The 26892-nt window shown below is 39.4% G+C and overlaps 1 long non-coding RNA gene across 1 annotated transcript in view; it reads right to left on the bottom strand.

The window, feature by feature from the left end:
- Positions 1–26892, bottom strand: part of LOC128144606 (uncharacterized) — a 196970-nt gene that overhangs the window by 149556 nt on the left and 20522 nt on the right. The window lies entirely within an intron of this gene.

Raw genomic sequence — 26892 nt, forward strand, 5'->3', positions numbered from 1 at the left:
AAGATCAGACCTGGATCTGCATCCTTAGGGTGCATAGTGAATCATGATAAAAATAGGCTCCCTAGAGACCTGTGAATGCTTCAAGTAAGATGAGGGGGAGGATAAGACATTCAATTTAGAAAAAAATTCACTTTGTGTAGTGAATTTTCTGTCTTGTTTTCCTTTCCCATTTTTATTACTTAGTAAGCATTCAGGAAAACTGGATCTTTGCTTTTGAGATATTCTGCACCTGCTGTCTAGCCTATAAAAATGCTGTTTTCAATTCAAAGCAATAAAACACTGCAATTAATCTAAATCACATCATTGCTGTTGGAGCCTAGACTCAAAATTGGCTCCTTCTACCTCAGTGTATACCACTTATTTTATTTTCAAAAATATTTGCAAAATGTATTTTGTTATTCTTACCTCTTTTAACTTAATATTATTACTCTTTATTGTATTGTTTGTATTAGGACTCACAGGCTCCATTTAAGATTAGATGGCCCAAAGTGCGCAGTAAGCACAAAGCGCAGATAGATCCCTGCCATCCAGGTTCAGATGGAGACATACTCCTGCACACAGTCAAGCATCGGCCAGTAGGAAAATTAAAAGCTGGAAGAAATAGCATGTGCACCCAACTCCTACAAGACTGTGACGGTCAGAAAGTGTTGTAACAGGGGTCTCCAGTCACGCACGGGCTACCCATGCTGCTGAACATCATATGCCAAGCGCTCCCGAGCTGAGCACTGTACCGTGCCATAATAAATCCCTGCAGCAGTGGAAATGCAACTACCACCATAAGCACTGACAGGGGACAGTGCAGGAGTAGGCTGGATGTAGCTGGCAAGAAAGGCTACAGTATTTCCACTGCCATGCCTGAGCAGCCATGTATCCTCTCAACATGTTAAGTTATGTGCTGCAAACCCAAAACACAAGCAGCTGCGTCCAAATAGTTGATCCCACGGTGGTATTCAGCGAGAACATTACATCACGTTCCATTAAAAAATAACGTGCCAAATAAAATGACCTTTTTCAGCCATTCTCACTTGGTAATTCCACACAAAAATCAGATTGGAGGTAGCTGTCGCTCATATTTACTAACTCTGGAATTTCAGAGATAATAGCTTTGCCTTTTTTTAATATATTAATTCATTAACTCCCATGTTCTCCATTTTTTCGGTCATGCAAAAATATTTACGAACTCTGGTTGCTGCTGTTATTAAGATACAAAAGTGTGGACCAACATCAACGTGTGGTTCCACAAGGTACAGTGACAGAAAAGAAATATGAAAAGGTTTCACAGGAATTTCCATTTAACTTCACAAACAGGACTTCTCTCCAGAGGTTTACAGTGCCAGAGCGTATGACATTACACCTGAAGCAATACAAATGAACAGGTAACAAAGATGCTACTTGTGGCTACAGCAGAGGATGAATCATTCATTTTATCAGATTGCCTATTCTTACTTTGGATAAAGTTTGCCAGCTTGTCTGGACTCAAATACACATACAAATTTTTATTCTGCACTTTCTGACATTAGCAGGAATGAAGAAGTTGGAAATTTGTATTAATAAGCTTAAAAGCAGAAGTGAGAGATAGACTATTCAGTGGAAGGTCAATTGAGTAATGTCCAAGGAAAATAACTCAATTTCTCTTCTTTTCAGTACATGCCAGACTAGGACATAGCTGTGCCCCAAAAGAAGACTTTTATTAATTACTTAGCAAGTCGAACATTGAACTGTGGTCTGTGGCAAAGCCACTAACAGCTAGACCACCTTATGCCTGCAAATAAGCAATGCTTTTCAGATTTCAGTTTTTAAACATTGTTAAAAGCTTCTGAATTCTGTCTATATTTCAGGTGGTATCTTTCAAAAGGCCGCAGGTGGGATAACTGTCTCCCAAGGCAATTTTACCATGGTTTTAGATAGCCGACGTAGGCCTTTGCTAAGTGCTTTTTAGAAGGCTGTTGCATTTCTCCCATCACTGCGACAATTCTGACATTTGTTATTGCAACTTCTTAGGCCCCTTTTTTAGGTCTAATACATTTTTGCATTGTTTTTCCCGTAATGAATAGAGATATCAGGATGATTTTCAGTTTGGATATCAAATGCTCTACTAAGGAAATTGCTCTATGTATGTTGCCAAAATGGGGTTATAAATAAAGTGCTGAAGCGTATGAGATGAGACGCCTCACAGTGACGCACAGGAAATTAACTTGTCTCAGTTGCCCATATTTTGTCTGATAGGCTACGTTCACGCCTTGTTGTGAGACCACCACACTGTCCATAAGTGTATTATGCGATTATTCTCTCATTTTCTCTCCACTTTTTTCCTTTAATGACATCAAGACTCTTCTATTTCCTGTTTTCCAAATTAACCTCTTTCCCCACTCTCTCAGGTCTCTGAAGCGAGCCTCTCCTACACAGAGGAGAGCCCGTGAAAGATCATTTGGAGTCCAGATGCAGCTCTCCAGACCCTGGTACCAGCTATCATGACCTTTGCAAATTATTAGGGGGGAGCTTCCCTGGCCTAAAGGCTGCATAAGGTATTTGGTAGGAAGAAGTGCATCGTGCTTAAAAGAGGAAGGGTAGAGCGCTGTATAAGATCCAAATTTCCTGTTGTACAAAATTTGACACTTAGTAGGACATGTTTTGAACTATCAAGATGAAACCAAGGCCCTTCGATGTCAAAAATTGGGACTTCAGCAAGCTTACGTGAGCCGGTCACAGAGTGGTTCCTCAAGGCAGTCAGGAAAGAACAGATCGTTTAAACCGTAACTTTCCATGTTCAAGACAAGTCCTTTATTGGTCTACTGGCTGCACTAACAAACAGTATGCTGTATTATTTTTGGGGAAAAAAATATTGTAGAGGCCAAAACTTAAAAAAAGAAGCCTTTAACTACATTTTTTATAGAGCTTGCAGATTTTTTGGAGTGAGATGCTATGGAAGCGTAATCTGGGGATTTTTTGAAGAAATACCCTAGTCCTATTTAATTTTTCTCTGGATCTTTACATCATCAAGAACAAAGAATGCTGGAGGGCCATTTTTATTTCCAAGATAATCAAGTTTCTCTTTACTGTGGACTAAGAAGTTAGGAGAAGTTATTATAAAAATAAATCCATCTGAAGCACAAAGTCTAATGCATTACTTTCCCATTGTATCTGTACGCTCAGGCCTAACTCGTAAGACTCCCAAACAGATTTTATATACATACTTGTTTCTGGTTTCTGAGATTTTTTTCTGGCTGAACTCTCCTTGGCACAAGATCAGAGGATGGGAAATTCAGACTAGGTGGCTTTAAACTACCCATTTCTCTGCAGTCTCAGGAACGCTAATGCACGCTCAGTCCAGGCTGTGATGGACATCTGTACAGCTGCTGGTTACTGTGAGACAAGAGAAAATACAATACGGCCTCCATATTCTGGGCAATTGAGGACAAAAGAGATTAAACTGCTATGACGCATGTCAATGACAATTTAATAATCAAATGATAAGTTCTCTCCCATGTCTGAGCTCAACTCAGAACAAGCCAGAAGACATAAAAGAAGACAGTGAGAAAAGCAAACTGGAATCAAGTATTTTGGCATTAATGTTCCTTTTTTTGCTTAAAATGTAGAGCAGAACAGGAGCAGAAACAGGAGCTGTGAGAAACTGAAGTATTTTAGAAAGTAAAACCAAACCAAACCAAACCAGGAAATTATTCCCATATTCAATTTATAAAAACATGAATGAGACTCTGATATAGGATAGGTAGGTTATTTTTTTCTCTTCTGTTAAATCTCAGTGTTGCAAAAGGGCTTTCCAGAAAGCCAAACTCTCATAAATAGAACTATGCCAGCTTGAGTTTCTTGGCATTTAGCAACACTAATTGTCCCTTTTTTCCTTGCTGCTCTTTGCCATATTTCTTGGAAAACAACAGCTGTGTTTATTCAAATAGCAGTATCCTGATGACTTGATGATAGGCTAATCTGCAGGAATTTCAAGTGTGACTGTCCTGTAGGAATCTTCGCAGAGCACCACACAATTGCCTTTGGATGACACAAATCCTTGGAAAGACTTCCATACTTTTGGCCGGTCTGGAAGGTTACCCTTATCCTGGTTAGTTCACTGAATTTCTTGCAGCACGCACCAGTATTTTTCAGGTTTTGTGGAATAATTTCCTCATGCATCAATGTCAGAAAGTAATTCCACAACATAAACAGTTTCCCTGCCGTACACTCTAACCAGAGGGATGTAGGCAGTACGTTGAATTACAATTGAAACAAGCCTCAGCATTCGTCTGGAAATCGGGGCTATAAATTCAGCCGGACTGTCAGTGTTCTCCATGAAACAATGCAAGCCTCAGACTATACGATATCTTAGTAAGCAGTTTACATAATATATCAAATGATCCAGAAGAAAAGCAACCGTATGAGAGCAGCTGAATTAATCACATATATTCAAAGAAGCAGCATTCAGACAAGCACACAGCCAGCCAGACACGTGTCTATTCTTTGTATCGGCGGGGGATGCTCAGCTAATAACTGATCACAAAACATTGCTTACTCAGCACTTTTACTAAGGAGGGGAAGCTAAGATAAAAGAAAATTTTCTCCCCACCTAAGTCCTGTGTTACTGGGCTTCTATTTAAAAAATAAACTGTTACTATATATAAATCAGATGGGAACGAGAGTGAGGAGTAAGGTAGGTGAAGAACAGGGATAGCGGGGCGAGGGGGCAGGATGGTCCCATCGGGCACCGCAGCCGACGCGCAGCAACACGCAGAAGGACAGCAAGGGACACAGGACATACACGAGAAGGTCCTGGTAGCCCAGCTTCCCCAAAAAGCAGGTAGTGTTTACCTATTTCAAAAACCAAACACAGCCTTTTTAAAGGACAGAACACATCCAGACCCACTCCCAGACAGAAGGCATGTTAGTCTCCTTAGCTGCATTTTAGGTAATTTGGGCAAATGCTCATCTCTTCATAATTTATCATAGAATTGTTCCCTGATCTTTCCATCTGGATGACTGGTTTCTACAAAACTGCACCTCTCCAGCTGATCCATCAAAAACTCTTTGGGGAACTCCAAAGACTCCCTGAGTGCAGCAAGAATGTGACTGCAAAAACCTTTTGCAACACAGTGAAGAAGGGAAGTTTACAGATGTGCAACAGAGACCACTGTACTCCTTCAGCTTAACTTCCACTATAACTCAGAGCAAAGCTTCACATTATACTTAATTTGATATAACCATACTCGGTCACCAAGATGTCTGGGAACACAAGCAGATCTACTGCTTTAAAAGCAGACAGCAGTTAGATAAATATCAAAAGGAATGTGGCACTGCACCCATAGACCATAAGAAGAATGATTAATCACACCCATTTGTAAAACCTGCACCTTACATACAGTCAAGTCTGCCTAGTTTCAGCTTCTAGTCCTGGATCTCACCATACCTTTGTCCGCTAAATAATGTTTTATACACCACATAGTTTATTATAGATGAGGTCATTGCACGGTTTTTAGTTTGTAAGACCAATACATCATGTCCTCCACATAAAGAGAGTATATACTTTCTCTATTAACCATTTGCCAGCATTTTACTGATGCTCTTAGTCCTTCTGAACTCTTGTGAGCGAGGAGAGTGAATACTAGGACCCAAACCGTGCAGTCAGAGAGTTTGTGTTAGGGCCAAACACAAATCACCGAATAGGTGAGGTTGGAATGGACCTCCGGAGGCCTCTGGTCCAGCCTCCTGCTCCAGGCAGGTCTGCTTAGACCAAGCTGCTTGGCCTTGTCTGCGCTCCCGGCTGCACGACCCAGTCCCCTCGGCATCTCAGAGCGTATCCCGCGCTCCAGCCCCCAGCCAGGTCGGTGTCCTCCGCCGGACCCGCTCCAGCACGTCAGTGTCTGTCCCGGACTGGGGAACCCACACTGGACACACTCCAAGTCAATGACGTGGCCTCTTCACCACGTGTTACTCCCCCATTCTCTCTATCTCATGCCTGCGAGACCATGACACATGCTTTGACACAGGACATCTCTGTACCTCTCTCTCTATCTCTCCATATGTAGCAATGTACAATCAGTAATGATTTCTTGTTTCCTTCTAGGTCCTTGACAGAAACATGAAATAGCAGTGGATCTATAACCAACCTAGAAGTCTCTCCACTAGAAACGTACTTCTCGGTTACTATCTGTTTAAGCTACCCTTTGAAGGCAGATGGTTAGCCACCTCAACTTACTTAATATGTGCCAGATAATGATTTATATTTCTCAATCAACATTTCAAATAAGACTCACTTCAAATGTTTTATGTAAGTTTAGGTTTATTACATTATCTTTTTCAGCCTAACCTGTAGTCTCAGAAAAACTAAAAACAGAATAAAAGATCGGGTTAGCTTGACCTTCTCTAATTCCAAACCACCCTACTGACTGGCCATTTATTGCTCCCATTTATTTCTTTATTCATACCATTTTATATTCTTTCCTATTATTTTTCTCCGAACTGAGGAAGCAATTTCATTTCTGCTTTTGTCTGTAAGTACGTATTTAATTACATAGCGCCAATCTGCATAGAAATAGAGCCACTTAATCATTTCCTTGCCCATCTTCAAGACATGATAATTCAGATTGTTTTCACATGTACACTGAATCCCAAACCAACTATGCATTTTAAAACAAAGCTGATGTGCCCTTCTCATTTTCCAGTATTACAGACCGGTCCTTATCTTACCTCTCCTACAACAACAACAACAACATAAATCACTAATACCCCTAAAAAGCACAAATCTCCCCAAGTGGTGATTCAGGAAAAAATGGCTTGATTTACGTGTAGTTGTACATAAATACTATCTCATCAATGCAGATGGTTCTCTACAAGTGTATTATCAGTGCCGATGGACTGAATAAAATTGGTGTCATTTTCCTTCACATGACTGAGTTTCTCTTTGCCGGAAAATTAACTACAAGTAACATCTTTGAGCTTTCCAGATTAAAAAATAGGCAAGAGATTTCTTCTGCATTTACAATATGCAGCCAAAAAAGTTCAAAAGCTTACAGAAACAAAGTATAAAACACCTTAGCTCTTAAAGAAATAAGATGCCCTTAGATCAATTAGCAAATTTCTGTGCTCTTGGTCCAGCCTTCCAGCATGTGTCCATCTTAAATATTCATTTCAAGAAAGTTATTACTTTAACAGTTTCACCGTATATTGCCTGATATTAAATATAACCAGTACTGCTTTTGTCAGAATGAAAAAATAAAAAGGCACTTTTTTGCTCAGGTATTGTCTGCGATGTCATCACATAAGAAGCAACCGTCAGCAAAATAAACTGCTCTTAAGGGCAGGATAAGTATATTTAATGATTATTAATGCACTGAACATAGCTGAAGTTCTCAGAATCGTAACGAAGTTAAGATACATATTATGCATGTATTCATTCCTTTCTTTTTCCTTACCAAACTTGCTTACTCTCAGTTCAAGCTGCAATTGGCACTGAGCATCAGAGCTCACCTGCAAGAGCACAAAGCATCACTGTATCATAAAAGCACAATAGCAGTATATTCTCTTTCCTGGAGAATTTATTTTCATATAAATGGTATTAAACTGAGCGGCTGCCTGGCTTTGACGAAATGAATTATCTTGTGAGAGCATCTGCACTAGTGCCGAGAGCAAATGCTCTAGACTGTCCTCTCTGCTTTTAAGCTGGGGTTCCCATGCCAGCTATGGGATTTGGCTTATGCCTCACAAAGACACAGAGGGCAAAGTACACTTTGGAGCCCTTTAGGTACATAAATCAACCGAAAAGCTTAAATCTAAAGCCAAAAGGGGAACAGTTACAAACTTACAGTGCAACCAAGGCCTCAAGAATGTGCACAAAGAGGAGCAGGGATCCCACAACACCGTATAGCCTACGGCTCTTCGCAGCAAACCCCGTCCCACTCTCTGGACCGGCTCCAGTCATCCGTCTCCTGGGGATGCCGCAGCCCTGGGACTCTAGTGCCACTCCAGCTCGCCAAGCTGATTATGTCTGCGTCTACCTTAGCAGATGGTTTCTGAACTTTCTGGTTTCTTTCCCAAATCCCTCAAGCATGGATTTCCAGGGGAAATTTCCAGGGCTACTTCAGTAGCCCCGTCAGCTCCCATCCCCTGCGCCAGCCCGACGCCGAGGCCAGGGTTAGCCGCCTCCACAGTCAGATGGCTTCTCGCTCTCTGAAAGAGTGAATGCAGATAATTAATTAATTTACAATCTACTCTATAATTAAAATACAGAATGACCTTAACGCCACAGTTCATGTTCACAGTTCATTATTCAGCAGGCATCACTCAAACAACGTCAGCCATCTATTTTTTGTATTTCCAGTCTATTCAGGAGCTCACACCAGGCACTCTGCAGGGTCTAAGGCCTCCAGCTGAATTGCTGCTTCTTCTGAATTGGGCTCTTTTCCTACTCTTCTCCAGACACCTTCCTAAGCAGGAAACACTACAACTAGTCCAGCTGCATTTTTTCCAAGGGAATTAATTGTTGCACAACTCTCAGGTGCTCGCCATCCATTTAAATAAACCAAGGCTCAGTGCTCTAGGAGCTGCCTCAGTAGTTTCGTCTGTGGTCGCGTTTGCAACACCTTAATATACTAAAGCGGTTTGAGAGCAGGTTATCTGAGAAGCCACACTAATACCACAGCAGCAGTCAGGAGAGATGTGAGCAAGGCTTCCTGTGCAGAGATCCAGCATCCCTGCAACCCAGTCACTGGAGACTGGCCACCCTTTCGGGTCAAATAGCTAAGCATGGAGGATATCATATGCATGTCAGAAATGTCACCGGACAGTATCTGGAAGGCAATGAGGATATATCCTTAAATAACCTGTGTATCTACTTTACAATGGATCCATTACTTCAATTGTGTATGAGTATTTTTGCTGCTGGGGTATTCATTTTTTATGCAAGTTTAACATTAATGACTCCTAAAACTTTTTTTTTTCCACCTCAATATTAAATAACAACATAGAGTCACAGCAAGTGAGAAGCAGACCAGCATGTACTATGATGGGATTATTCAAAAAATACATATAAAACTCTTTCAGCATCAGGTTCTAAAAGACAGTTAATATTTCTTATGTCACTGAGGTCTGGGTTTCTTACCGCTCCTGTATAAAGCCTCAGCTGTTAGAGCTGACATCTATGCTGAAGGCTCTTTTGCAGTATTGTAATACAAATGAGAATAACAAGTAATACAATGTATATTTATGCTATAATTTGAATCATTAAATAAAACGTCACTGTATACACACAGCTGCTTTTTGGAGAGCAACAGTAATTTCCTGCTTTTCAGTGACTTGAACAAATGTGGTAAGTTTTATTTAAAAGTCTTTTGGCTTATTTCTTAATTGGTGAATTCTTGTGTCAAAGCACCCAAATCATTCACAGAATTGCAAAAAAAAAAACCCTGAATTAGCTTTGAAACACTTACTGGCAGAATATGTCTACTGAAGTTGGAAAACCACAAATACATGCAGTAATCTTCTGTTTTACTTCTTGCTACTAATCCTAGGCTGGGTTGGAAAAAGTTGTTACACTCTTAGTGTAACAGTTGACTAGAGCCCAGTTATCTGTGCATTCTCTTTAAGATGATGTAATGAGGTTGTCAATGCCAGAACAGACTTTCCCACTTTGTTATGTCTTTATAATCATAAAATACCTGTTTTCTTTGCAAAGAGTAAAAAATATCCTTTACAGAAAGCGACAACACTGAAAAGAATAAACATTTCTTAGTGATACTGCATTCATGAAATACGCATAGGCAACAAGGACTGTCTTCCACAAGAATCAGCGTTTTATATTCTCACTATTTAAACACTGTTCAGTTTTGCTGTGACAATATGAGAAACGAATTCCCAAACTGTAGTTTAAGGAGATCATTATCTGACCCCGTAGTCATGGACAGACACCTGGAGAACCAGATGTTACTTGAAAGACTGAATGGTTTTGGTAATCCATGGCCAAGTGAATTGAAGAACCTCAGTCACTTGCCTTTCTCCTCTGCAGGTGAGGTTGGTGTCCACCTGGAGTAATCAGCTGAACGGCCACCCAGGTCATTTGGACACAGCAGCTTAAACTATCACCGATCTGTACGCAGACCAGCAGCCTGGGCTGCTGAATACACAGCTCGAGGTAGAACACAGTATGTGTTCCCCACCATGAGGGAGACAGTACATTTTATCGGAGAGAAATGGGACACTGAGGTGGGATCGGGTAGTCCTGTCCTAGTATGAATGCCCAGGGCTTACGCATGAAGCAGAGATCAAAACTGTAGTGACTATATCATGTCTCTAGCCTTCAGAGTCACTAGAAATTTATAAAATCCTTGACACAAGTTTACAAACCAGTCTGAATGAGACATGACTATCTATTAATGTTCAAAAAAGGAACATTCATCATTAAATTATTATCCTTAGCTTACTCGCCTTCTCCATATTTCATACTGAAGGCTTAGCTTCTGTTTAATATCCATAATAGGTAACTTTAATTCTCTATAGACATTTACATTTGATCTCCAGAACAGTACAAAGGATTTCACACAAATCTTCCTAATTTACTGTGCATACATCACTGCCACCACTCCTCAAAGCCACTATTTTGTCTACTTGCAGTACTCTTTAGATAACACGTACACATATATATATGTATTTATGTATGTTAAATATGTGGAGTTCCTCACCAGCTTCCTAAAAATAAAGCTCCATCAAATAGAGCTGGTCCTATGGAAAATACACCGGTATTTCGAAGACGCAGAGATACAAGGGAAGATTCAGTGTCATTTTTCTTTATACAGGTAAAATTTAGACATTTGAGAAGTTTTGTCCAATGCAGGTCAAAACTGTCAATGCATATGGTCATGGAAATGTCTCAATTTTGCTTATTGCTTTTGAAATTTCAAAACGCAACATTTCAAATTCTGAAAAATTTAATATCCTTTGGGACTGAATTAATTTATAGGCCAGCCAATGAAATTTGGGTTTGAGTAAAAAAAAAAAAATCTTAGTGAATACTGACAAGAATGTTACAGATTTGTCCTGGCAAAGAGACCAAGGACTTGGAAAGAAAACGTAGGTATGGGAAGACCTACACTACTTATTGCTTACAATATTTTGTTAGTGAGATCATTGGCAACAAAAAGGTTCAAATGAATTAAAGCCTGGTGCAGGTGCCGAAACTGTAGGTTGAGGTTATCACAAAATATATCCGAGCAGGAAAATGAGCACCAAATGAAGAAAGAACTCGAGTCCTTTCCTCAGTGACAGACCAAATTTCTGCTGTCATTATTTGTGCCCATTTTGCTTCCTTATTCTGATTCCTCAGTCATCCAATGAGACTCTGAATAAAATAAATTAACCTTATTAATTATGTACACACAGTTTTTGTTGTTTCATTAATATGTGTTGAACTGTGTCTCCACATAATGTCAAAATGAAAAAGGAATTATTATTATTTCAGTTCTAGGAATTTGTCACAGTGATGTACGGAGAAGGAGATATATATGTGCATGCATATACATCCACATACCCACACATATGGGCATGCAAACCACAGGACATTTTCAGCATCTGGCTAACAAAGTTCAAAACTGTCAGTCAAACAGAGAGTGTACAAGTAACAAAACAAGTAACTGTGGAAAGCAGTGCCATTCCTTTCTGAGAAAAGAATGGTATTTAGCAGTCAACCCAAATGCATGCTAATAAAACCAACATGCCATCAAACATTCTGTCCACGGACGAATGTATCAATATAAGCAACAAGATGAACTACCTTTAACTGATATTTTTCAATCATACACAACGGAGGTGAAATCCTATCCCTGAAAAACTGACAAAGTCTGTGACTTCACCAAGGCCAGAATTTTACTCAAAGATGTCTTGTGACAAAGTCTACAACAATACGGGCGGTTTTGAATGCTTGGGGACTCTGCCAAAAACCCATATGTTCTAGCTGGAGTTAGCTTCTTTTCAACCAACCTCAGCTTCAATTTCTGAGGGTTACAGCTCGCATCAGATAAAGACTGGACACGAGCCAGCACACCCCATCTTGGCTAGGAGGGACAACGTGGCAATGGCATGATGCCTAACAAGGATGCAAGGACCCTGCTCTGCTTGTGCGATCTACTTGCTGCTTGGGGAAAGGATGCATCACACTTATACACTTAGAGACCTTCACGCGCTCAAGCCTTGGGCAGCTTGGTTAGCTGACAGGAATTAATTTACGAATTTTTGCCAGTAAACTCAGCGTGGCACAAATAGCACCAGGTAGCAACGTGTGGTGAATTTCTTCTCTCTTGGGTACTTTTTTGCAGAGCAGAGCAGAGAAGGGTGACTGTGCCCAGGCAGGAGAGCAGCTTCCCCCTGCACTTGGCCACGCTGAGAGCAAGGGCTCTTTGGTACCAAAAGGTGTTACTGCAACACACTTACTCACAGCTATCATGTTTCTGACTGCTAACCTGGTAAAACGTATGCTCCTTTCCGTCGCTGTGGTTTGTGGAGGGGACAGGAAAGCTAAGGGACGACCCACCCCTCTGAATTTCTTTTCTATTTATTGACTTCAGAGAGCTATAATTTATTAAGTAAACTACCTGGCACCAGTAGACAAACTCCAAGTCTATGCTTTCCATTACCACTCAGAGGAGAAAGTATCTAAGATATATGCCAAATGCACATAGGTAAAGTAATCAATATGGGGAGGAGGAGAACAGATTAATCACGAGTTATGTAATGCTGCACCCTGAAAGCCGTTCGATTTAATCTCCACCACTTGTAGCTATTTCGAATCTAGTACTGTACAGGTGTTCGCACTCAGTTTTGTGCTAGCCTTGTATGACCCGAGTCTGGTTTTTATTGCTTAACAAACATAATTTTATTAGAGAGATAAAGATATAGCTAACACTAATAAGCTGACTTCAAAATATAAAGAGCCTTTCAAGATTGGATTTTTAGTTAGCTTGCTGCTCCTTCTTTAGTATCTAATTGATTTTCTTGACATCTCTTTAGCCTGGCATACTGCCTGCCTAAGTACTTTATCTGACCTTCAGGCTCTCTGCCAGGTATTGATCCAATCCCTACAATGGCTGTGTTGTAGCTGCTCTTCCAACTTTGATAAGGGCTAATGTACCAGCACCAGCGAGACAGGAAGTCAATGGTCACCAAATTTCTATCATCCCGCTCTCCCTATCTACTTACATGAGTATTCTGAGCAACGCTGAAATAAGATCCTAAGCAGGCCATATGTGCTTGTATTCCAAATTTCTCTTCCAGGAAATATTTTACAAAAAAACCAACCCCTTAAATAAAAGTGTTTAGATAGAATTTTCATCACGGAGCTAAAATAAAGCTTTCCTGATTTGATGAGCAGAAATAGAAGTAAACTTGAGCTGTTAAATAAAATATCAAAACAATACAAAAAGAAGGAAAAAAAGGAAGTCAGTTTTTTCAGTAGCATCTCATACACTCAAGTCAATGAAAATATTTTGGACATTACAGGAAAGTAAAGTTAGTTGTATCTTTAATAACACTTCCAAGACAGCCATTTATTATTATAAATTACTAATAGCAAAATACAGCACAAATTTAAAACAGGAAAGGAAAAAAGAACATAAAACTTGCTAACATTCTTGAAATAGCAACAGTCAAGGTTAAGTCTTCCCAAATCCCACTTCACTCATGTAAGGCCTTGCAGCCATGTTATTAGAGCCATTAAGCAATCTGAAGATAAGACTAATATAAGCTGTTTCCACCAGATGTTATACTATATAAGGGGCTACAACATAAGGCAGAGGAAGCTAATGGATCATCTCCTCCATGCAGACTCCTTAAACCACTGCATCTGATTAAAATGGCAGCATGCTATACCAGATTTTGGTTTGTTCAAAAAGCTTTACAGGGCAAATGAATACTTACAGCATGTGCAAAAGAGCAACAGTCCTCAAGAGCAGTAGCCAAAGTCCTGAGAATGACAACTGAGTCTGCAGGCACATTTCAAAGAATTGTTCAGGTTTTTCCAGTGGAGTCTATTAAAGGGGTTTTGGTTGGTTCCTTGGTTTTATACCCCTGCAAAGATGCAGTGAGGAGCCATTGTTTCATGATGAGACTCAAGAGTTGGGAAGTATTGGTTGAATACTAACACTGTTAAAAACGCTCTTCACAACTATTGAATCTTTCGGTCTCTGTAAAACATTTGACAATGGATGCACAAGGAAAGCTGCCAGATAAATACATTAAAAATTGTATTCAGGGACAACTGTTATAGAGCAAGACAAATACCACAGACAGACAAGAGCCGTCTTTAGAAGATACTGCTGCCCTGAGGCTCCTGCTGCTCCAGAATGAAGTCCAGCTTAGACAGAATTGCCAGTTACTCTGGATGCAAAAAATGCACTAAAATATTCTGCGTTTATATGCTCCTTTTATTTGCTTCAAACAGTTAAAAGAGACCACATTTCAAAAGTTAGGCTTACCAGCCCCGCCCCCCCCTCAAGAAAGGCAGGGATTAGCAGGAGAGTAAATAGAAGTACTTCAACCACAGACTCTTGTAAAGAGAAAGAAAGTATAAAGTTAGCTGAGGGAAAACTTCAGCAGGGAAAATTATGGGTTTTTCAAGTGACAAAGAAAATATTACAAACAGAACATCACATTAAGGGCCTTTTTCAATATACAGGAAAATCCCCTGCGTAATATCTTGCCCTCAGCTGTTCAGGAAACATCATATCCCCTTCACCTGCTCTGCAAACTGTTGTGTCTCCCTACCTTGTTGGTACCAGCCTGGAAAGAGGCTTTAAAAGTCCTACCATTTTAGCAAGGACTCATCTGTTCCCCTTCAAAGAAATAATTTAAGTCACAAATTAAGATTTTGTAGATTGATCCACTATTTAAATTTATTTGGCCTCCCATAAGTGCTATGATGCTTCATATATAAGTAGAACAGGAAGACGCCTCCCAGACGGTTTGGCACAGCACCAGCAGACCATCAGCAAAGTGGCAGCTGAAAGATCTGCTCTTGCAGAGTGTATGTGGAAGGGCAGAAGAGCTCTGCTTTGACTAAGAACGGCTGAAGTCCTGGCTCGTAAAATAAATGCATCTGACAGTGAAGTCAGCAATAAAGTTAACAGAATCAGCATAACTGAAACACTGATGTATAGGGCTTTTCATCTGTTTTCTGGTGGTAAAACAAAACGACTGAACTAAAGGCACACCTCTCTACTTATGTTCCTCAATTTGCTTGTGCCGCAGAAACGTCCTCCTGTGGTTTCTCAATCTCTGCTCCGATGAATGAGTTCAAAAGGAGGAAGGTGAGGGAGGGTCCTACCGCACCTATAAAGGGCTGCTGAGGTGCCCACCACTCCACCCGGAGGGGAAAATCCTGCAGGATCTGCCATGGGAAAGGTCCCCAGGCAGGAGGCTCTGCTGGCTACGACCCCCCCAGCCAAGGCATGGGGAGGGGAACAGTGGAGGGGGCTGCATGAAAACCTAGGGGAAGTTCTGAAAAGAGGGCAAGTAGGGAATGTAACTCAGAAGAAATCTGGATTAGGGAATGTGATTAAGTGGGACGTGGGGTTGGGGATGAGAGAGATATACAGGATCTGGTTTCCTTATCTTTAGGGGAAGGACCAATTTGCTTTAGTTGCAATTAGCCTTTTTACCTTATAAGTGCTGACATTTAGTCCAGATTTATATGTTTCTTTGTGTATATCTGGGAACAGTCTGCGTATTTGGAGCCAGTGATTTTTCTTTATTATTGTTGCTAATGACACAAGCTGAACAAATGTGGCATGGGAACTACTAAATTCTACAGAAACTTTGCCAGGTCTGGAAAATTTCTTTATCATCAATGACCACGATACTTATTGGCAAACCTTCAGCTACAAAGATGTGGGTGGACAAGCTCCTGTTTGGTTTTTTTTTTTCTTTCAGGAAAGGAACGGAGTCATGTTCAGTACAATTCGAATTGACTGATCATCAGAAAAATATTGCAAGGCATACGTTTTTCCAAGCTGATGCTAATTTGTTTCATTGAGAGGTTTGAGAACTTCAATATAGAAGCTTATTTTGTTGGCAAATTTATATTTCATAATCATATTCTAGAGGGGTTTTTTCCTCTCTCTAATAATTTTTTACCTTTGGTTTAGTGAATTTTTAAGTTTAGGCTGAAAGTGCCTTTTAACAGAGATATTACTTAAGGGAACTTGATATAATAAAATTGAAAATTTGGTCATTAACTCTACATCATACAAATGTAGAGTGAATTTTCAAACTGAAGGATCAGTTATATTCTGTTCTTAGACAATCTGCTCCTACTTCCAATTATTTATCTTCTCTGAGCAATTCCTGGCTTTGTGGGTGTCATTTTTATTGTCATCCCATCCTAACGCAAATCCGTGTTATCAGCAACCCTGTTAGAGTAACACTATTTCCTGATCTGATACATAATACTTGCTTTTCTGTATTTATCATTCCTTAATTTCTGATCTCCTTTATGTCTCCTCTTTATGAACTACTTCTACATAACTTGCTCTACTGATGTTACCCATAACTTGGAACTTTTTACATATTTTATTTTCAATAAAGCTCACATCTTACACAGAAACTCTCCAACAGATGCCTTAGATACTTCTGTTTTAGCAACCACAGTTAAATGTACTACATGATTTTAGATGAGACTAATCCAGTTTAGTCTGTAATGATACCATTCCTCTTTTATACAGGATGGGATAATGTAGTCTAGCCAGCTTCAAAATGAACAAAAGTCACTAAATGCTCTAACATAGACACTGTTTAAGGGAACAGGAAAGAATGAAAGACAAAACATTTCTAGGTACTATTCCTTTCTTTTCTATTTCAGGGCCTACTATATATTTGAGTATTATAATTTTTAGTAAAAACAAAAATATCTGCTGATGCAATACAGTGAAGGGTTCTTACAAAGTAAGAAAAAGTATACAGATCCGCAGCAAGTGTCTCAGGTATGCAGTTTTGAAACTTAACAACACAAAACCAAGCAAAACTTCATTACTCACTTTTAATGAGTGCAGCTTAATATCAACACGAGAATACCCTTAATAACTTGATTCCATTCTCACTTCTTTAGAATCTGGTTCAGACTGGGCTGAAACCACACGGGTGAAATAAATCTCTCCTCAAGTGAGTGTCATGTTGTAAAGGCACAACAGAATTTTTCCACGCTATCCAGTGTTGACTTTAGAGGTGCCTTGGCCTCGGATTGACTGAAGGGGGTTCCAGGTTAGATGCAATGGCAGAGATTTATTGAAAAGCCTATTCAGTCCTTGCTTCTATTGCAGTGTCCTCAAAATATATGTCTATATCTCTTTCATGATGATTAAATTTCTCCCAAAAGAGAGTTTGATCCGTAAAAGTGCTGGTTTAATCATCATTGACTTAATGATTCTTTTGCAATGTCAATTAAATGGTATGAAAAATTAAACCATTTACAGAACATGAGGACCTTTTAAATTACACTTTTCAAAAATATTATTTAAAAATCTAGTTATATAATCCTTTTAGAACTGTCAAAGAATAATGCTGCTCTAACATTTGACTCATTACTCATGCCAATGCTTGTTGGAATTCACAGAGTTGGCAGATATTTAAATACCAAACTCACTAGAAATGAAGAAATTAGCAAAGTATAACAGCAAAATTAGCCGATGTTATGCAGAAGGGGGGCATACACACCATTCAGGTGATAAAGCCCGTTAAACATTAAGTTTTACACTGCAAATGTCATGGTAAAGCTCCAATTATATAACATTTTAAAAATTCTATAAATTAAGTCATATATCCAACGTGGGTTTCTACTTTTGTTCTTTGAAAACACATTGAGCCATTTTGCTGGGAACATTTATCTTCCTTTCAGCTGGTTTTACCCTTTCCATCTGTCCCTCCCCACACCCACGCCACAGTGCACCCCTGAATGGATGTTTTACTCTTGACTCGTTCATTTAATTCTCTTAGAAAGTTGCCTTGATACTGCTAACTACCTCAAGCAGCTCTATAATGCTGTGTTTTCAACTTAAATGTACTGTGGAGCATTTATTTTAGCACCCAGCATTAGCAGTGACAGTCATCAAGCAGGAAACTGCTACAGCTCACTCTTCAGGGACTAACTGCTGTTGCCTTCACTGCCTCTCTTATGGGAAATGAAATGAGAGGTTTTATCTGGGACCTGTAGGAATGTGGGATTTCCCCTCAAGGGAAACACATTCAAATAAGCCTAAACACATACAAGAAAGACTCCTTTTGCTTCTCCTAACCCAATAGATACGCACTACAGGTCACAGTGTTTGTCATGTGAGTATCAGGGGTAAGCATTATAATTAAGGAAACTAAATAAAATCTGACAGTTACATTTGTAATAAAAGACACCATTCATGAAGCTGTCTATTTTCCGAACAACCATCATGCAATACCGTACATAAATTAGCAAAAGACAGTAAAAGAATGGCAGGCAGCCAAATTACCATGATAATTTCTGGCTTCAGTGTCCATCGCAGTCTCCAGTGATTTTTATCAGCATGTAAAGTCTCATCGTTGTTGTTGAGCATGCACTACCAAAACTCACTTCTCTTTCAGTCCTGCTAAATCATAAATACATTCTGGAAATGAGTCCGCCCCTTCTCTCACTCCACCTTTTATATATATATTCGTTTAAAAAAAAAAAAAAAAAAAAGAAGAAGAACCAGAGAGGCTCAAGAAACATTAAAAAAACCAAAACCAACTAGTCTAAAAACACTTTCAAGGGACGAACTTCCCTTTTAACACACAGATTCCTTCAAAGACCCTCACTAATAGGATTCTTGTAGCCAGTTTATCACCACAGGCTCACATGACTTTAGGAAGCACCAGTATTTAACAGCAGTTAGGACAGACGTCCAGAAGATATTCAGGCCAAATAGGTTAAAAACCTTTGCACAAATTACAAACTCCAAGTCAACATACTTGTACACTTATTAATCACTACTGACACAAGCAAACAGACTCTTGGCATTTCTTTACATGGATTCCCACACTGTGCAAATATGGTTAACCTTGCCCACACCTACACTGCAGTATTCACTATTCTTTATGCATAAGGAGTTCAAATCATCCTGTCTCCTCCACGGAGGAGAAACAAGACTTGTGTGACCAGTCATACAGTGCAGAGAGTCAACGATCACAATCCTCCACCTGAAATGTTGTTGTCTAAGCTAAAATCAGCCAACCTCACACTCCAAACCACAACACTCCCTTTTCCCTGATGAATAATTTCCTAATAACCATTTGTACTAGTCTTCGTTACACAGCTGTATATCTGGTCAAATGATATCACTGATAATGGTAAGAATATTCTGGAAACAACATTTTTAAAGGTCTATCCCTAGCACTGATGAACTTTAAATGAAATTTTGAAGGTATGGGACATTTTTGTTTCCATGGGGTAATGAGTTATTTTGTAGCTGCCTATGTTTCATGTACTTCTGATAACCTGAAGCTAAGGCTGTGTAAATGGAGCATATCTGTCCTGTCCAGACCTCAGCAGTCATTAACATTTTATGTTCGAAAGGTTATTCTCCAAATGACCCTATTTTGATTTTTGAAAGAGAATCTAATGGAAACTTCTGTCATGTTAGTAACTTCTGTTATGCTTTCTCTTGGCAATGTCAACTGAAGGAAGAAAGTAGAAGCTGGGAAGCTTGGAGTTCTACACCAATTTTAATGTCATTTTGTGATCCTTCACCTCAATTTCCACACTTTCCACATGAGTGTACCGTTCAGTTAGATTAAGTAAACTACAACATCGCTGAAATGCTGCAAAGCACAGAAGGATATAGAGATAATTTCTCTTTTGTAGTTATAACCTAATACTCTGTGGATGCCTGCTAATAAAAACAAAAGGAAGTTGTCCATCTGTGATAGGTAATTATCATTGCTTCACTTGCAGCTCAAGATCACAATGAGAAGACAGTTGCTTGTGTCTTCATGATATGGAAAATACTGGCTAACTCGTTGCTTGTGGGGTGTCCCTGGAGTTTGTCTTCAGGCTTCTAATAATTTAGGACCTGATTACCTGAGATTACCAGGAGCAACACAAATACTTTGGAATTTGTTTCCAGCTTCATCTTCCCCAAACTAGACTTTCTTACCTGCTGAACGTACTGCAAAATGTCAGCTACAAGGACCAGTGTTTCAAAGTTCTCAAGCTGGAGAAACATTTTTGTTGCTGCTAGATGAACACTCAATATTTTGGGGCTCTTGGGACCAGAGGAGAGGTACGTCCTAGGTAGGATTCATTTTCACAGGAAATTCCAGTAAAGCAGACCATCTCTTCTTTACTCAGACACAAGGAGGCTAAACAAACCATTTTTGTCGATCAACTCAAAATACTGCAGTTTGATAATCCAATATTCAATAGCAACAACTAGAGCATACACTCTGATCGTGACAGAGGAAAAAAGAAAGGGATGAGCTGTGTTAACCACAGATTATTTCTTATTAGTCATTAATACCTTTTTTCCCTGCAATCACATCTTACAAGACAAGGTACTGATCTTTATAAGACACTAAAAAGAGAAAAAAAACCCTGCTCAATATTACACGTCTGCAAAACACTGGGAAGATGTACAAAAGGCAACGCAGCACAGGTAAGATATAACCGAGGATTTCTCACACATACACACAAGTTGTTTTTTTTTTTTAAGTAGAATCTGGAAGGCTAAATAAGGGGAGGCTTCCAAATAGTCCTGTAAATAATTTCAGAACTGTCACAGGCATATTTAAACAAGAGGATGGTCACAAGCAATTTCTCAGCAAAGAACGATAGTAATTTCTGATGTTATCGCAATTATCACACCATTATTATGAGATAAACAACCTAATATATTACACTATGTTGCAGCTCAGCTCTGCATATCATCCTGCTGTGTTACACAGCTAGTTACTTATATATTCTAGGCAAACAGTATTGGTACTTAGCAGCTCCTTTTTTTTAAGTGTTCTGAAACCCTGTTATGTGCTGAGATCCCATCTGAGTAGCAACAGCCTAGGACCATTTTCTCAGGAAAATGCAGTGACTTATTTTGGAACTTTGGGACAACATTCTCAGCGATAATTACCATTTTTTAAGGAGAGAAAGAATAGAAAGAAAGAAATACCACACCAGTTATTTACTAGCCTAACTACAGATTTTGCAGATGATGGTTACTTGAAACAAGGTATCTGGGAAACCTTGCAGTACGGTTTACTATGATGACTTCTAATCACCCACCCTGCTATCCTCTGGGAGCTACATCACCTCCAAGAGAGGCAAAAAAACAGAAGGTGTGCAATGCCTCAGCTAACCTTGTTCACAGAGTGGCATCTTGGTTTAAATTGCTGATGAGAGTGGGTTTGAGCCAAGACTCCAGTTATGATAGAAGCGCATTTTCCTTCCTGCCAGTCCTGGCATGAGCTGGTGAGCTCTGGCAGAAAAACAGAGCAGACTTCTGGGGCCAGGAGATCTAACCACCTCAAAGCAAGATTAGCTGGAACAGGTTTGTCAAAGCTCTTGTGCACCACCAACTTGAAAGCATTTATTCTAATGCCCTACTGTATGAAACAAAGCCAGTTTAGAGGAACACCACCAAAATTTAACTCTTATCAGTGTGGTATTAAAAATACATCACAACGTTCACACCATGGGAGCTCCATCCTCCATTCAGGTAGATTTCTGGGCAGGTTTCCATAGCAGTTTGGAGGATTATCATCCTTCTCCAATGGCTGAGGAAACCTGCTGATATACACTTGCAGTAAGGGATTTCTACGGCGTACTTCATGCTTTGGAGGAGGCAGGGAAGGAAAAGTGTGTTACAAGCAATAATTCCTTTCAGACATAATTTGGCAGCTGTGAATAGGCAGGCACTGCCGTCCAGCAAAGAACCAAGGAACCGGCACACGCTAACAGAGAGGCTTTTTAACATTACGGCTGCCTTATACCAGCTCTGGGATGGGTAACCCCGAAGATGGTCAGACTGAAGATGCTTCAGCAGCGATGCCTCCTGAGAAAAGGGCTGGAAGGGAGCTGAGTATCCAGAGAGACATCCTGGTGAGGACACCAGAACGGCCGCAGGCGCGAAGCAGGAGGCAGCACGGGAAGCTTCGTACCGGGCAGGCAGCAGAGCACGCCAAGCAGCATCTGGGAGTTACCGAGCAAGATCGACTTTGCACTGCTAATCGCTTCCTCCGTGTGCAGTTTATGCTTTGTAACACTAACCCAGATAGCCTGGATAATGAGACTAGAGAACTGCTTTCCAGGTCATTGATGATTAAAAGGGTAGAGCTAGCACCAATAACAAACTGTTGCTCTATTTCATAAATGATTATCAGCACTCACTCGGGTAGGACTAAATGGAACCCATCATTTTTATTGTGTATGAAACACCGGATTTTTTTTTCCCATCTGCTTTAATTAATGTTATTATATATGAAATAACAGAATATTACTTAAGGAAATTATATCTTGTTGTGGCAAACGGATGTTTTAGTTGTATTAATACCTTTCTATTATCTAGCATAATCTAATGCGTTAAATGTTTCCAAACCAAATATTTGGTAGATCAAGAGACATAATCCACCCCATTCAAATTGTCGATACATACACTACTTTTGACCACAGTTAATGGAATTAATGTCACTTGTTTCAGTCAAGTCGTATTGCAAAGCCCATGTCTAATCTATGACGTATATAGATAAACAGATTTACAAAGCAATAGCTTACATGGCACCTTGTCTTTCAAGGTCACAGGTTACACTGCAAAGAAGCCAACTTCAAGACACTCTTACATATGTACTTACCCCAAGCGTAACAGTGTATATTGATCTATATATTCCTAAAGCCTACAGACATGCTCAAAATATCAGTAGGGATAGCTATTCATTAAATTGCATTTACTATAAATCTTGTCTATTTTACCACACCTCCACACTGCTAGGGAGCACATCAAACAATCCCAACAGGTATTAAATTTTTTTTTTTGCCTAAAGTTATCATCACTTCTTTTTCAAGAATTCAAATTAAAAACCAAACAGGACAAAATTAAATCTAATACTCATTCTGTTAGGTAAATTAGGCTGCACCTAAAACATGTTTTATGGGAAACCGCTGCTTCATATATTCGACTCCTTTCTGGATTGAACAAAAGAAGTTACTTCTTTCAGGTAACATGATCCTATATACTGAAACATAACACATGGACGTAGCATAACTTCTGCCAGACTATAGCCTGCTTCAGAATACATTGGCTTTCAATCAGTGAGCTGCTTACAAGACACAAAAATTGAGATTAACAAATAACTGTGAGATAATGTGAGTACTGCATCTTGGAAGACTTTTCCATCATTTGTATGTTAATGAACACCTGCCTGTAGAGCTGTATTTTTCCTGGACATTTGCAGCAACTTAAATTAACAGAAGGAAAAGAAGTTAATTTTGTGGCTATCTTCATATACCGTCTTAGACCAAGGAGCTACAACTCAATTTTCTAAACCAGTTTAAAAACTCTATTACAACAAATTTCCTTGTTAAAAATAAATAAATAAACCAGGATGTATAAGCTGAAGCCATTTTACAAGCTCTTAAAAACTGTGCTATGGGCTAGATCTTAGATTAATGTTTGTGATGCACACTGAAAACCTGTAAAGCATTTATGTAATTGCTAAGCATTATTATTTTTATTACTGTAACAGATGGAACCAATCCATCTTCGTAGATAATATCTCATAAATGATTCATTACTATTCCTTTAACCTAAAGTCTTTTGTATTTTGCAGATCCATGAGAAATAACTATTAGGAGGCTTCGTGCATAAAATAGTACTAATGTCTTCCAAATGTAGTAGCCTTGCTAACATTTGGGCCTTACAATTTTCACATTGTTCCTATTCCTCTCAGAATCTGTTACTTCTGCAAGATACTCCTCCTCATTTTCCATCACTGGTTTTCAGGTAATGCAAACACCACTGCAAACTACTGGTAATGTTTATAGCTTATAAGGCTGCTATTAATTGCAAATATGGACTAGACAAATGCTTTATAAGAGACAGAAGTATCTCCCACAAATGCATGGCATAGTTTTATAATGCAGCATCCTTGGCTTCAATTGCTAATGAAGAACAGTTATGTGATCACACTGTCCATCTTTCCTTTGTCCAATAACTTTTGGACCAATTTTAATCAAATCGGAAAGCCAGGTAGACATCTCACAGATATGAGTTTCTATCAGCTTAATGAAAACTGATGGCTGGAAGAGAAAAAAGTACACAAATTAGTACTGTCACTAGTAAAAAGGCTTAAATGGGAGCTCATCAGTCATCCCCCATGCCTGGGCTGCCTCTGGCCATTCAGACACTGTTAGTCCAGAATGAGACACAGCAGATGCCATCTCCTGCCCACCTTACAGCTGATAGACAGACCACTGACAATATTTTGAATGAAGAAAAGCTTGTCTAAAAACGTATTAAAGGCTGACCCAAACAAAGTAATCATAATGATATCAGTGACTGATGAATACGCCAACATTTAAAATGCGAAAAAATGCTCATTCAGACACAAAAAAAAAGCATTTCTTGGATTGTTAGAAGAAAACACAGGAAGAGAAGCTAAATCCACCACACCTAGGTTATTATTTTGATACTGACCTTGGGAGCATCATTAGCACAAAACAGTTTCCAGAGCCCAATCTGTTAACCACTGGGCTTGTAGGCCTATGGAGAACGTGCAGGTCTCCACTGTTTCTATGGGATTATTTGGGTTATTCGATCTGCTCTTTACACACAGAACAATTAGCCATTTTCAGTAGACTTCAATGTAACGGTAAAAGCTAATGGAAAATGATGAGCCCTAATAAGGTACCTGAAATCTTTATGGGTTTTATGAATGAAAAAACAAATTACGTTCTCCATGTATTCATAGAGACATTGTGATTTGAATATGAACAAAAAGATCCGTGTTATTCTGCTTGCATTGTGCATGATGTGATAAATTAAGGCATTCTTCTTTTTGGCTGAGTGGTTTTAGACTCAGCTCTAGCGTCACTTCCTTATCTAGTCACATTAGCTAAGGATTTGGGGTGTTTGAGTAAGGATGCCATATACAGCCTGATTTTCAAAAAGTGGTCACCAGCCACACAACAGAAGTTAAGCTTGTTAGAAGTATACTGGAAATCTCCTTAAACCTCATGAACAGCAAATACCAAGGGATCAGAAGTAAAAATTATTGTGAAAGTTGATGTCATTTTATTTAAAGTACAACAAACTACAAAAATAAAAACTAACAAGACCCTCCAAGACAAACAAAAACCAATAGGCGAGATAACGGTCTGTGCTACAAAGAGCACAGCACGCAGTATCAGTGTGCGCAGAGAACGAGACACCAACAGCTTTTTATTTACCTCTGTAACTTCAAACTCTGGGGGCCTGGTGCAACCAGAGAAGTATTTGAGCAGCTGGGGAAGGCAGGAGCCCCACGAAGAGTCCTGAGCACAAGCTCTACAACCCAGGGCTGGCCAGAGATTCTGTAGTGCTTGCCTCCTCTTTGACTCAATTCATCACTACATACTACACCACGAGAAGTTTTCACGGGCAACCTGCTACTCTACCTGCTAATTCTTCCCACCCCACTAAGATGCAGCAGAGGAGGTTCTGCTGGGGAAATAATTTGTAGATTATATTCAAGTGTCAAGCTTTAAAACCTCCTGCTCAACCTACTTCTTACAAAGGTGTTTTATTTGTCACCAACACATATTTACTTTAGCTGGAAAATGTGTTTGGAGGCTGAAATAATGAAACTTTGCCACCAGCCACTTTGACACTGAGTATATCTAAACAGTTCATAAGAAGTTACTATTCCCCTCGAGAAACCACATGAAAGCATTTCTTGAACAAATGGAGCTACCTTTGTCTTGAAAAGTATCACGTGATCTCAGCCATTCTACTTGCAACTAGTTTCAAACTGGTTTTGACTCACAAAATAGTAAGTTGCCTTGAAAGCTTCCACTTAAATATCTAAATTCATCTAAAATTTTCATGAAAATTCATGTAAAAACACAGTTTGCAATACCCAAAAAAGGAAAGTCAAATGCAGAATAACATGTTTTCTAAGCAGCTTCAAATTCCACATCGAAACGAGAGAGTGTGGAGCCAGATTCTCCTTTGGTCGAGGATGACAAGCAGAATGGGCAGGCAGAGCTGCCAGTCTTACTGCTTGGGATGATGATGCCCTCCTAAAAATCCTTCCCAAAGGGGAACCCTACAAAGTGCAGGGTTGAGGCATCACAGTGAAAAGCAAAGACCCGAATCCTTCATCTCTGATTGAGCTTTTCAATATTCCACAAGAAGGATTGGCATTTATAAACTGCCTTTTTGACAATAATTTATTTTCCATTCCTCTTATCACATAAAAGATACATTCCTTACAAAAGCAGCCACAGATTTGTTCTTGTTGCTAACACCTCAGTTAAATACGATGAACTGCATTTTACTCCACTACAAAGTGCATTCACTTAAATGAAATGACATTGCTGCAAGCAGGAGAACAAAATTTGCTCTAATTCAAGAAAATCCCTCTAATGCACATAAATTTTAAAAATCTCTTACAAGTGGTACCATGTGACTTTTAACAACATAGGTTTGGCAAGTTATTAAAATAAGTCGTGCTTATGACAACAATGTGCAAGCAAAACTCCATTTTTTTCCTAGACATATTTTCACTTGTACTCAGCTGTTCTTGCTAAGACATGAGTGGCTCTGTTACCACTTTGGCCTCTCAGTGTACAGATTTTAACTTTGTTACTTAGTTAATTCATTTGCTTTAACATGAGATTTTTAAATACATCTACCAGCTGTTCAACATAACGAGGTT

The sequence above is a fragment of the Harpia harpyja genome, chromosome 7, assembly GCF_026419915.1.
Source record: "Harpia harpyja isolate bHarHar1 chromosome 7, bHarHar1 primary haplotype, whole genome shotgun sequence".
Classification (NCBI taxonomy): domain Eukaryota; kingdom Metazoa; phylum Chordata; class Aves; order Accipitriformes; family Accipitridae; genus Harpia; species Harpia harpyja.